General features: G+C 42.0%; 1 protein-coding gene across 3 annotated transcripts in view; it reads right to left on the bottom strand.

Moving 5' to 3' along the window:
• The window catches only part of LOC126190833 (speckle targeted PIP5K1A-regulated poly(A) polymerase-like), a 186,270-nt gene that overhangs the window by 70,135 nt on the left and 102,645 nt on the right, over positions 1-13,490 (bottom strand). The gene's annotated exons all lie outside the window — the stretch shown is intronic.

Genomic DNA, 13,490 nt, shown 5'->3' on the forward strand with positions numbered 1-13,490 from the left:
CATAAAACTTTTGGCCACATCCTTCATCAACAAATGACACACACACACACACACACACACACACACACACACCATTCATATACACAAGCAAGCACACCTCATGCACACATGACCGCCAACTCCAGCATCTCGGATCAGAATGTAATTATCGTGTGGGATGCAGGAAGGGGTGGGGAAAGGGAAGGGCTAGTAGTGTATGGGTGGGCTAAATGGCTTTCTTACATCCTACATCCCTGTCATGTTTTCCTGTGTTATTCTTCTCTATACTACTACTCTTCTCAGTGTCCATTCTCTCTCTTCTTTCTTCTGTTTAATCACCGTCTTCTAAACTGCATCTACTTCTGAACCACACTGTATCAATAATCATCCTTGCACAACACAGACTTCGTGACAACACTGATTGTTAATGCAGTGTCTGATGCCCACATTCTTTCCTCCGATAGTTATAATCATATTTATTCCTACTGATCCCATCCTGACATACTTTAGCATTTTGTTTTCCACACCTGCTCGTGCCACGTGAACTTTTTATCTTCGACCTAACCCACCCCCTCCCATTCACTTCACTTTTCATACACACACACACACACACACACACACACACACACACACACACACACACCTCATCATTCCTTTTCTCCCATGTTTCTGGACGTTTTTAACATATTTGTGTGTATTTTTATGTGGTTTCACGCATTTTCACATATCTGTGCATATTTTTACGTGTTTGTGTGAATTTTTATGTGTCTGTGCGTTTTGCTGCATATATGTGTGTATTTATTACCGTATTTACTCGAATCTAAGCCACACTTTTTTCCTGGTTTTTGTAATCCAAAAACCGCCTGCGGCTTAGAATCGAGTACAAAGCAAGTGGAAGTCCTGAAAAATGTTGGAAGGAGCCGCCGCAACTAACTTCTGCCGTCGAATATATGTAGCGCTACACAGGTATGCTTTGTAGGCACAAAGATAAATACTGGCGCCAAAACCTCTGCGGCAGTAAATAAATTTAAAAAAAAAAAGGTGGAAGACGAGATTTTTTTCTCCGCCCCGAGTTTCGACCACTGCATTTTCATACATTATCCAACGAAGTAAATACAAATTCCGTATTGTCCATCTTCGAATGTAGCATCATTTCAATGTACTACGAAAATCCAACTGGCAAGACTGTTTGGGATGTTTGTCAATATGGCCAACTCTACGTTCTGAATTTTTTCCTACCTGTGAAAAGAGATGGTTGCTAATAGGAACTTGATGAATTGTGAATCACATGCAGTATTCTCTTCACCATAAGAATAATACGAATATAAACATTTTCCATGTATTCTTTCGTGTTTGCTGCTATCTCATTTAAATCCTGTCTGCCTAATAAACTACGAAACTAGAGTGAGACAACAGTAAACGCGGAAGAGTATACGTATCGTGTCACGTTTATATTCGTATTATTGTTATGCCTAATAGTGATACAGTCAGAAATGAAGCACGGCAACTGACTAGATTTTTAAATCTAAGATGACTTAATTTCTGTGCAGAATGTAATGTACTAAAGAGACGCCTGCAAAGATTTACAAACGGAGAAATATTTTCGCTACACTCTCGTGCAGAACATCATCTATCATACGCAGTCTATTATTTGGTTCTTGTGGATGATTATCAAAGAAAGCAGCGGCGTAAGTAACAAAAAATAGCAGTCTCTTCCCATTGTTTCGCTAATGAGACGAATCCGGCGGTAGCGCGCACAAAAGCAAGCCATGCCGCGAGCGGCGACAGGCTGTAATCACGCACTATCAGAATGCGACAAACAATGCATGACACAGTACAGTAATGCATTTTCAGCTTAGAGTGACGTAAACTTCTATAACAAAGAAAACGACACTTATCAGATCAAAGCAAAATAAGCAATCGATTCAAACCAGACGAAGCACGTGAAAAAAAGGAAGGGTACCCGTATAAATACGGACGGAGCGCCTGACGCATAGCAATGGCTATATGGTATAGCTTAACTGCTAAGCTTACAACTCGAACCAAACTACTGTAGCTGTATCGTCATTCATTCGACCTAAATTGTGTCTCATATTACAATGGACCAACTTTGTTTCTATTTGGAGATGGGGCCTAAAACTTTTCCCTCCCCTTGAATTTCGAGTCTCAAATTTCAGGTGCGGCTTAGATTCGGGAAATTTTTTTTTTTTTTTTCCTTGATTTGGAGTCCCATTTTTCAGGTGCAGCTTAGATTCGAGTGCGGCTTAGATTCGAGTAAATACGGTATGCATTTTTACGTGTCTTTTAGCTTATCCAACTCCTCTCACAACTATTAACACCTATTTTGTTGATTTCTGTGTCATTCCTGTTTCTTTTACACCATTTCTGCCACAGAGGACCCTTGCTCCATTTTTCTGCACCAGTTCAGGAAAGTATCCCATTCCTTCACTAAAACCCATTCCCACAACCTGTTTCTCAAATGCTGCTTAAACCATGGAACTCCCACAAATGGCCTAACCATAAAGATTCCTTTCTCTGCATCCCACCTCTCCTTTCACAATGACCAACACCTTTTCAGATTCTGCCAATCCCTGGCCCTCACAAAAAGGGTACTGCAAAAACACACCTCCATAGCACAGGCATCCCAGAACCACCTCTGCTTCCTCTGCAAGATACTATTACTTAGCAAGTCTTACTCTGTACATCATATCTCTGAAATTGAATCCCTTGCTCTCCAGCACATGGAGGAGCATTCCAGAAACCACCTCCATAAGTTATCCAACCGACATCCTACTGCCGCTTCAGAGCACCACTACCCATCTCCTATCATACCCACAATGTTCCTCCTCGTTCACGCCACGTAGCACTTAAACCCTGCCAAGCTGACTCTTTCAACTTGCCACATTCCCCAAAACTCCCTACTGATTCTCCACCACAACCCGAGCCAAAACATTCCCTTAACACTGTTGTTAACCCATCCATCAAAATCCCCAGCCCCAGAAAGTTTCAGTCCTATCCAGAGGCCTCACCTTTAGCCCTACACCCTAATTTAACCATGCTGGGCTTGTCAAAGACTTACTCTCCTTTTCCCGATCCCTGCAATGGAAGCATTTCTTTGCCACCAATCCCTCCAACTAAAACCACCCAGAATCCTGCCTCTTCCAGTTCATACCATCATCCAACAGTGACCTTCCCCCCCCCCCCCCCCCCCTCCCACCTAACCACCTGCTGGTCACCTTCCAGGAATTCCTCACCTCCAACTTAGCCCCACAATCCTTCCCCAGGTCCCTTCCTCAGAACGTCAATCTTTTAGTAGAAGAAAGAACAGCCATTCCCAAGCTCAGAACTGATGCTGGTCGAATCATTCTACCTGCAGACAAAGGTTCCACCACTGTTGTTATGAACTGCAGTGAGCACCTGGCAGAAGGCCTCTGCCAATTATTTGACTCCTCCACCTATAAACTCTGTCAGAGTGGTCCCATCCCAGAAGTCCAAAACAATCTCCAATCCCTGTTTAAAGCCTTAAGCCCTTCCCTGAACATCTCCTCTGAATCCATTTCCCCCCTCAGCCCTATGATGGCCTGCACACCCTCCTCCTCACATGCTCCCCAAAATCCACAAACCCAACAATTTCGGACACCCCATTGTGGCTGGTTATTGTGCGCCCACTGAAAGAATTTCAGCCCTCAATGACCAACTGCTCCAACCTATTGTCTGTAAGCTAGCTTCCCACATCAAATACACCAACCACTTCCTTCACCAATTCTCCACCATCCTCACCCCTTTACCTCCTTGATCCCTACTTCTCACTGTTGACACCACCTCCCTATACTACAACATCTCTTGTGCCCATTGTCTTGCGGCTATTGAACACTACCTTTCCCAACACCCATCAGACTCCAAATCCACTACCCCTTCCTCATAAACCTTGCTAGCTTCATCCTAACCCACAACTACTTCTCCATTGAAGAGAAGGTATATAAACAAATTCGTGGCACAGCCATGGGAACCTGCACGACACCCTCATATGCCAATCCTTTCTTTATGGAGCATCTAGAGGAGAATTCCTAGCCTCCCATGATATCTTCAAGATCTGGACTCAGAACCAAGACACCCTATCTTCATTCCTTCCAACCTCAACACCTTCTCTCCAATTCGTTTCACGTAGTCCTCCTCAGTCATCTTCCTAGATGTTGACCTCCTCCTCTCTGATGGCTCCATCCGCACCTCCGTCTGCATTAAACACATCAATCACCAACAGTACCTGCATCCTGACAGCTGTCATCCCTTTCACACCAAAAAATCCCTCCCATAGAGCCTGGCTACCCAGGTACAGAAAACTCCCTTGCTCACTTTGCTGAGGGTCTCAACAATGCCTTGAAAGACAGGCACTATCCCCCAGACCTAGTTCACAAACGTATCTCCCACGCCATTTTCCCTCACACCACCAATCCTCCCACCACCCCCAAGAACCAGCCACAAAGGAGTGTCCCCTTCATCACCCAGTGCCATTCCACACTGGAATAAATGAACCACATCCTTCACCAAGGCTTTGATTACCTATCATCTTGCATTAAAATGAGGAACATCCTACCCAGGATACTTCCCACCCCTCCTATAATGGTGTCCAGTCGCCCATCCAACCTCCACAACATCCTAGTCCATCCCTATGTGTCTCCCAATCCCAACCCCTTACCACAAGGATCATATCCCTGTGGAAAACCCAGGTGTGAAACCTCCCCAATGCACCCACTCAGCACTTCCTATCCCAATACTGTCACCAGGTTTATCATACCTCATCAGGAGCCAGACCAACTGTGAAAGCTTACCAGCTCTACTGCAATCATTGCACAGCTTTTTATATTGCTGGAACTACCAACCAGCTGTCCACCAGTATGAACGGCCACCACCAAACTGTGGCCAAGAGCAAAGTAGACCACCCTGTGGCACAACAAGCAGCTGAATACAACACACTTGATTTCAATGGCTGCTTCACTACCCAAGCCATCTGGATCCTTCCCTTCACCATCAGCTTTTCTGAACTGCAGAGATGGGAGCTATCCTTACAACATATCCTCTGCTTCTGTAATTATCCCGGCCTCAACCTATGGGGACCGACGGCCTTTGTAGTCTGGTCCCTTCAACCCCACAAACCAACTTACCAACCTATGGTAACTACTGTCCCCACACTCTCTGCCCAATAGTTTCCACCCCTTCTGCCCTATCACCTCCTCCTCATTCTCATCTCCCACCCTGTTTATTTGCAGCCCCCTGCCAACACATCTGCCCAGCTTTCCCCATTCCTCTCCTTCTTTCCCCATTTCCCTGCCCCACAACCTCCTGATGCGGCGCCTGTTGGCATTCTAGTCCCTGTACACTCCACCAGATAGTGTTTGTCTCTCCCCATCTGTACACTGCTATCCCTTCTCCTTCCCTGCCCCCTCCAGATTGCTGCTTGCATCCCACATGATAGCTGCACTCCAGCCTGAGATGCCAGAGTTGGCAGTCATATGCAGATGAGGTTTACTTGCCTGTATATATGAATGGTGCATATCTCTCTCTTTTACTGATGAAGGCTGTGGCTAAAAGCCTTATGTAAGTGTCTTCTAACTGTGCCTGCCTGCAACTTAACATGTTTTCTCTAAGATACATAGCAATATGTCTTTTACTTCATTGTTGGGTTCAGACAGGCACTGCAAAAGAATGTTACACATCGAGATTTTGGTTGAAGCCTTCTTCACACACACACACACACACACACACACACACACACACACGAGACCGCTATTTATGGGCCACCCTAGCTGGATTGGCCAGAGGAAGTGATCATGTGTGCATGAGTTGTGCTTTTCTTTGTGTGTGTGTGTGTGTGTGTGTGTGTGTGTGTGTGTGTGTGTGTGCACGTGTGCGTGCGTTTTCACTCTATGTAGGCTTTGGCCAGAATCTCAGTGTTTAACAGTCTTTCTGTAGTGCCTTGTCTGCAAATTGACATCTCCTCTTTACCGCCTACCACACAGGGGGTCCGGGTTCGATTCCCGGCAGGAGACTGGGTCTTGTGTGTCTTTCATCATCATTTTCATCATCATTGACTCGCAAGTCGCCAAAGTTGCGTCAACTAAAAAGGCCTAGCAATACGGCGGCCGAACTCCCCCGAAAGGGGCCTCCCGGCCAACAATGCCATCCGATCATTTCTTTTTCTTTTTTTAATCCTTTCCATAAATAGAAGTGTATTTTCAATACCTTTCACCAAGGGACACCGGTAAAAGGATAGAAGGGAAGTTCCCACAACCCTTCTCACTGCCATAGCCACGTTTTTAATGAAGCTATAAAGTTAAAATAGACTTTATACATGTTGATATTAACATTACTACACTTCATTCAAATCTACTAAATGGCAACATACAGTTGATCAAAGAGCCATATTAGAAAAAACATTTGTAATTGTGAGAGGCATTCATTTACAGCAAAAAGAAAAAAGAGAGAGAGATCTCAATTTTCAATGCATTTCTATTCCATAAATTGTTTTCAGACTATAAAACAGGTGTATCACTGAATTTGACTCATTGAGACCCACACTTGTGTATTTGCAACTGAATTATTCATGGATATGTCTATAAGCAAAATTAATTTTACTGACATATTTAGTACCTATGAAGATACAAGAGCACTTTCAAAATCACATAGTCATTAAGAAGTGCATACAAATACCAACATGTTCTATGATTCCATGGAAATGAAAAGAGGAAATGATATTGAAAAACTGAATGTAATGATGGTTCAACTGTGACAAATAGAACCAACGCAAGATGATTTTGAAAATGATATTATTTTGTCATAATCATGGTACTTCACTCGGCGGAAAATAATCTGATGGTGTAAATTTTTAACAGCTACTTTGTTTCCATATTGGCACAAGAGATACAATTCTTGATCACCTAAGGATATATTAAGCAAAATTTAAATATACATATCACAGAGCGCAGAACAATCTCATCATAATTTGTGACACTAAAAACCAAAAACATTTTGTAAATGACATCAATGACAACTAAGCATTTTCGTTACTGGCTGATAAGACTGCTGACAGTGGCAAAGAGCAGCTGTCTCTTGGAATACATTAAAGATGTTGACATTGCCTGTAAACAAAAGAAATATTTCTAAAGTTTTATTGGGCCTGGTAATTGGATTTAGGTACTATTACAGATGTTATTCTACCATTCACTGAAAATATGTGCTTGGAGATGACTGATCATATTGGCTTAGCGTGTGACGGGTGTTTCTTAAACGGCGGTACTGTTACAGGTTTTCAACATATGATCACAGATAAATTCTCAAAAGCTATGTATTTTCATTGCTCTTTCCACCAGTTGAGCCAATTAACAGTAACATCACTAATGCATCAGAAATTAGAAGCACAATTTAAATGATGAAATCAAACAATGGAAAATCCAGAATGGAATGTAACAATACTATGAAAAGGGTAGTAGCTAATCACCATACAGCGGAGATGCTGAGTTGCAGACAGGCATAACAAAAAGACTGTCAGAAAGTGAGCTATTGGCCAACAAGGCCTTCTTTGACAATAGACAACGCGCACATGCAACTCACACCACACACACATGACGACAGTCTCTGGCTGCTGAGGCTAGACTGTGATTGTGTGTTTGTGTGTGTGTGTGTGTGTGTGTGTGTGTGTGTGGGAGGGGGGGGGGCGCACATGTTGTCTACTTTCGATGAAGATCTTGTTGGCCAAAAGCTCACTTTCTGACAGTCTTTTTGTTATGCTTATCTGCAACTCTGCATCCCAGTATAGGGCAAATTTAAATGATGATGTACATAAAATATTTTCTGCAAAAGAACTCTTAGAAAGGAGCAGCTTGAAACCATGGTGTTTTGCAAAAGAACTCTTAGAAAGGAGCAGCTTGAAACCATGGTGTTTTGCAAAGGAACTCTTAGAAAGTTGAAACCATGTTGCCTAACAAGATGGCTTGAAACCATGTAAATGTTTTCTACAAGTTTTATAATTATCAAGGAAGCCCCAAGCAGCCTTTCTACTGATTATCGGGTGAAGGAAGAAACATTTTCACAAGCTTTCCAGTTAGATGTTGCATCATCATGTGTAACATTCATCATATGTCTGAAAATCATACAAAGCTATTGTTATGATCTACAGCCAGTTGTGGATTTTTACTTGCATTCTGTACTCCAGGGTGTAAAATATTTCAGCAGACGGCAGCTGGTATGTTTTGTGAAGAAACAAGAGAGAACAACAATTGCACTAATAACATATACTGCCAAAAGGTCGTTTAATGTCCTCAACAGAGTGCACTTACTCCAGAGTAAAATTTATGTTTATTCAATGCTCATGCAGGAAGAACAAAAAAGATCAGTTTGGAAGATTTAGCCATAGATTAGTAAAAAAAGAGTGAAAACATTCAGTCTACTTTTTATGAAAATCCTGGGTATCGTGGTGTATTTATAATTCTCCATCAGAATGTTCTCCACAACTTGATTCCAACTGCATATTTTATAGCTCATTTTTAACTTCTACTCATTTAATGAGCACAAAATTTTAATTGATCCCAAATGTGATTTTGTTGCATCATCTGACATTCAATATTAATGCAGTGCAGTGTCTGAGACACATTCGCTTCGGTGTAAATGACGTGTTACACTAGTTCACGTACGTTCACTGTAGTACGAACCAAGCTTTATAACATGGAAATGATACAATATGATGATTTTTACTTGGCTAGGGGATACAGTCAAAATATAAATGGCTCTGAGCACTATGGGACTTAACATCTGAGGTCATCAGTCCCCTAGAACTTAGAACTACTTAAACCTAACTAACCTAAGGACATTACACACATCCACGCCCGAGGCAGGATTCGAACCTGCGACCGTAGCGGTCGTGCGGTTCCAGACTGAAGCGCCTAGAACCGCTTGGCCACACTGAGTCAAAATATACTTTTTAATTGAAATCATTCCCTCAATTTCTGCTGTGGAGATATTTTCAAGTTCAAAATCACAATTAAGACTGCTCCTTAAACTGTGCTGTTTATGAAATAATATAAAATAAAGCCTTTCACTTTTTTATCCATGTGTTTCATAGGTTTCTATTACCTTGCACTTGAAAATGGCTCTACAGCTGAAATTGCAATATTGAAATAAATAAAAAAAATAAAAATAAATAAGTAAATGTCAAATGGCAGCAATGATTTCATTCATAAGTATCATATGGCTTCTGAGTGCAGGAAGCCCAGTTGCTGAGTTGTATCAACATGTAAGTTTTAAAATTTAGACAGTATCAAGTGTGTAAGGCTCTTTTATTAGTTCTTAATCGTAATTAATGTATTCATTCATCTGAATCCAAAATCCACTTCCATAATCTTTCTTCATCCCTGACAGGAAATCTGAACATTTTTATTCAGGACTTTCCATCTGCTCCTTCCACAGTTAATACGCTCACAGGCACTCAGCATGATGACTCAATCCTCTAGCACTATTCAGATACAGCTGTCCTTCATAGTGCCAGCCAATGGAAAGTGACTTGGGGCTGCTTGCGGCTCGGCAAGGTTGCCACAAATGTAACCAAACAGTCTGTTTCTTATGCGATCTGGGTCGCTACCCTCCACAAGACCACATCATTTGGTGATGTTGTGGGTATGTAATGTGGTAAGTAAACTTTATAAGTGGAGCAGAGGTAAATAGCAAACCTTTACAGTGACAGTAAGGTCTGCAAATGGGAAAATCCACTAACATAAGTAGCTCCCACAAAAGGGTAGATTGTTATAGTCCAGTGCCAGGAAATAAACATAACGGACACAGCAAAGTTGGTCAGCTGTTACTGTGGTACTGTCATGATCATCTGTGGAAAGCAGTTGGAATATGGTGAAACTACAAGTAGGTGACAAAGTGTTTAACATGGAGGACAGAGGCTTGCCCACTTTGTAAAGCAAGATGGGCAACAATCTGTGGCAGATTGGATGTCACAGTACCATGACAATGCAGGCACAAATGTTTCAGAGCATGCCATTCAGCGCACACTGCTGAACATGGGGTTATGCACCAGACAACCCACACGTCTTCCCATGCTGAACTAATCACATTGTCAATTATGACTGCAGGGAGTACAGAATCGCTGAGAATGAACTGTGTAGCAATGGAAACATGCTGCCTGTTGCATGAATCACATTTCTTGTTACACCGGGTCGCTGGTCATTTCTCAACACTCTATCATCTACACGAACAGCTGCTCAAAACACCCACTGTGCCAAGGATGCAGGCTGAAGGAGGTAGCATTATTCCCTAGGCTTCCATTGGACCCTTGGTGCTAATCAGAGGCATCATGACAGCTATGGATAACTCTCTTTCATGCTTTATGTCTTCCACATCAATGATAGCTTCCTCCAGCAGGATAAATACCCCTGTCACAAGTACGGAATCATGCTACAGAGGTTTGACATACACGACAGTGAACTCATGTTGATGTCTGAGCCACCAATTCACCTTGTCTGATACTGATGGAATGCACCTGGCATATTATTTCACACCAGCTGTGCGCACACAAACCATAGGACCCATAGGACCATAATTTACACGGAATTGCATTATTTGTGCATAGACATCTGGTGCCAAATACCTGCGGAAACCTACCAAAAAATTGTCAAATCTATGCTATGCAGAATCATTGCTGTATTGTGCTCAAAAGGTAGACCACCCTGCTATTGTATATAAACACACTATTTCTGCCACCGTCAATTATTCTGCTACCCAAAACGAATAACTAACGTACAACTTTTAGTTTCTCATTTCTTAATCTAATTCCCTCACCACTGACCAATTTGATTCAACTTATGTCCCATCGCCTTCTTTTCAAACATTATACCATTCCATTAATTGCGTTGCTGTCTCTGAAAGAATTGCTAGGTCGTCCACAAACCTCAAAGTTTTAATTTATTCTCCCTGAACTTTCAATCACTTCCAAATTTCTTCTTTGTTTCCTTTACTGCTAGTTCAATATATAGATCAAACAACATCAGCGATACACTACAACCCTTTCTCTCTCCCTTCTCAATTATTGCTTCCCTATTGCTTGGTTTTAATTTAGGTCTTTCAGTACTCTGTCAAATTCTTCTCACACTATCTTATCTCCCATCTCATCTTCATTTAGTTCCTCTTTACTTTCTATAAATTGCCTCCAAGCACATTTCCCTCATATAGCCCTTCTATATATTCCTTCCACTCCCCCCCCCCCCTTTTTTTTTTTACTTGCTGTCTGAGCTCTCGATATTTATAGAGCAGTTTCTCTTCTCTCCAAAGGTGTTTTTAATGTTCATATAGGTTGAATCCATCAAAGCTCTAGTCATGAATTATTCTACAGTCTCACATTTGTCGTTTAACCATTATTGCTTGGACATTTTGCACTTTCTGTCGCTCTCATTTTTAGATATCTGTATTACTTTTCATCCACTTCATTTGCTGCATTTTTATATTTTCTCCTTTCACCAAAGATATTCAATACCTCCGGTGTCACTCAAGGATTTCACTAGTTCTTGTCTTTTTGCCTATTTGATCATTCACCATTTCATCTCTCAAAGTTACCCATTTGTCTTCTTTTGTATTCCTTTCCCCTGTTTCAGTCAATCACTGCCCAATGCACCCTCTGGAACTCTCAACTTCTGCTTCTTTCAATTTATACAAGTCCCATCATCTTAATTTCCTACCTTTCTACATTTTCTTCAGTTTTAATCTGTAGCTCATAACCAATAAATTATGGCCAGACTGTTCCCAGAAACATCTTGCAGTTTAAAATGGGCATTCAAAATATTTGGCTCATCATTCTATATAATGTATCAGAAAACTTCTAGTGTCTCCAGATTTCTTCCAGATATAAAACCTTTCATGAAAGAAAATCACACAGTATAATATCTGCAACTGTGCACCACATACACGTTGTGATTTGGGTGTATGGGGGCAAACTGCAGGAAATGATCCCTGAGAGGATAGGTAGCAGAAAAAGTCATATGGGCATATGGCCAGAAGTGCGTTCCAAGGGAGGTACATCATCTCGAAAGTGGAGATAAAAGATCTCTGAGAGTGTAGGTTTCAATTATTGAAAGCATACACACCAGATACGTGGGAATGTTCTACTTGTACTACGGTTTTCGATCCACGCTCAAGAGGCATTAATGTTGTCCATGATGGCACTGCACTCACACATTGGTACTAGGTGACATCCACTTCAAGACTGTTGCCGACTCTCAGGTGTGGACGTGGGTCCGGTTCTGCAGCACTGTGTACCAACCAAGAACAGATCAATAAGGTCTTTACATACAGACAGGCGAACGACAGAGGGAAGAAGTCAGTACGATTGTTTGCAACAATATTTCTCCATCTGTGAGAGAGAGACTCATTCATAGGAATGGGTAACCATGACAGGTGGCTGCACTCACTATGTACACATGACTTGGAGGAGGAGGAGATTAGTGTTTAATGTCCTATCAACAAGGTCAAGATGGAGAGCAAGCTTGGATTAGGGAAGGAAATCAGCTGTGCCCTATCAAAGGAATCATCCCAGCTTTGGAGAACAAGGCTACCTTTATGAAGTTTGGATATTGTCAACCTTCACAACACCCACATTAGGGCTATACAGAATCCCCACTGTAAGGTGGCAGTAAATCAACACCAGTTGAGCCTCACTATGTGGGCAAGGATTACTGGCGACTGTTTCAAGGACCAATCATCCATACATAATGCCTCACTGACGTGGTATATCTCTGCGCTTGCTACAGAGCGCCCTGTGCTCCCTGCGCCTTGGGTGGTATTAACGACGATGTGGCTACTATGTGCTGGTACTACAGCTCACTTTGCCATTTCCATGCAGAGGCTTCTTAATATCTACACTGGCTCACAGACTGGATGAGGTAGTCCGATCACATGGTCACCAAATATCAACCCTTTTTATATTTCTTCCTGTGGAGACACCTGGACGAAGTTGTGTGAGGGGCCATCCCAAATGTGCAGCCACTAGAACAGTGCATTCACATTGCCTATGATGCCATTCAGTTGGAGGATGGCAAGTCTGAACATGTGCATGAATCACTGTTGCGTCATGTTCTTGTATGCTTAGAGGACCATGCGGCCATTTTGAACACATTGTCACAGGATGTTGTACATTGCATTGTGCTATACAGGCACACTGTGTATTTCCTGCCATACATTTACATGACCTTTCACACTCCATATCCCCTCAGGGATTGTTTCCTGCAATCTATCCCCATTTTGCAAAATCATCCTTTGTAAGACATTTACATCAACTGATAGTAATTGACTGTTCTGTGTGTCATTCCCTTATTGCCTATTTTCAGGTACCAAAAAGTTGTGGTCTGAAAGACTCAAACAATGTAAAATCAAGGATGGAATGTAACAATATTATGAAAAGGAAAGTTGCTATTCACCATATACCGGCTATTCACCATATACCGGAGATACTGAGTCGTGATAGA

Source organism: Schistocerca cancellata, chromosome 6 (genome assembly GCF_023864275.1).
Source record: "Schistocerca cancellata isolate TAMUIC-IGC-003103 chromosome 6, iqSchCanc2.1, whole genome shotgun sequence".
Taxonomy (NCBI): domain Eukaryota; kingdom Metazoa; phylum Arthropoda; class Insecta; order Orthoptera; family Acrididae; genus Schistocerca; species Schistocerca cancellata.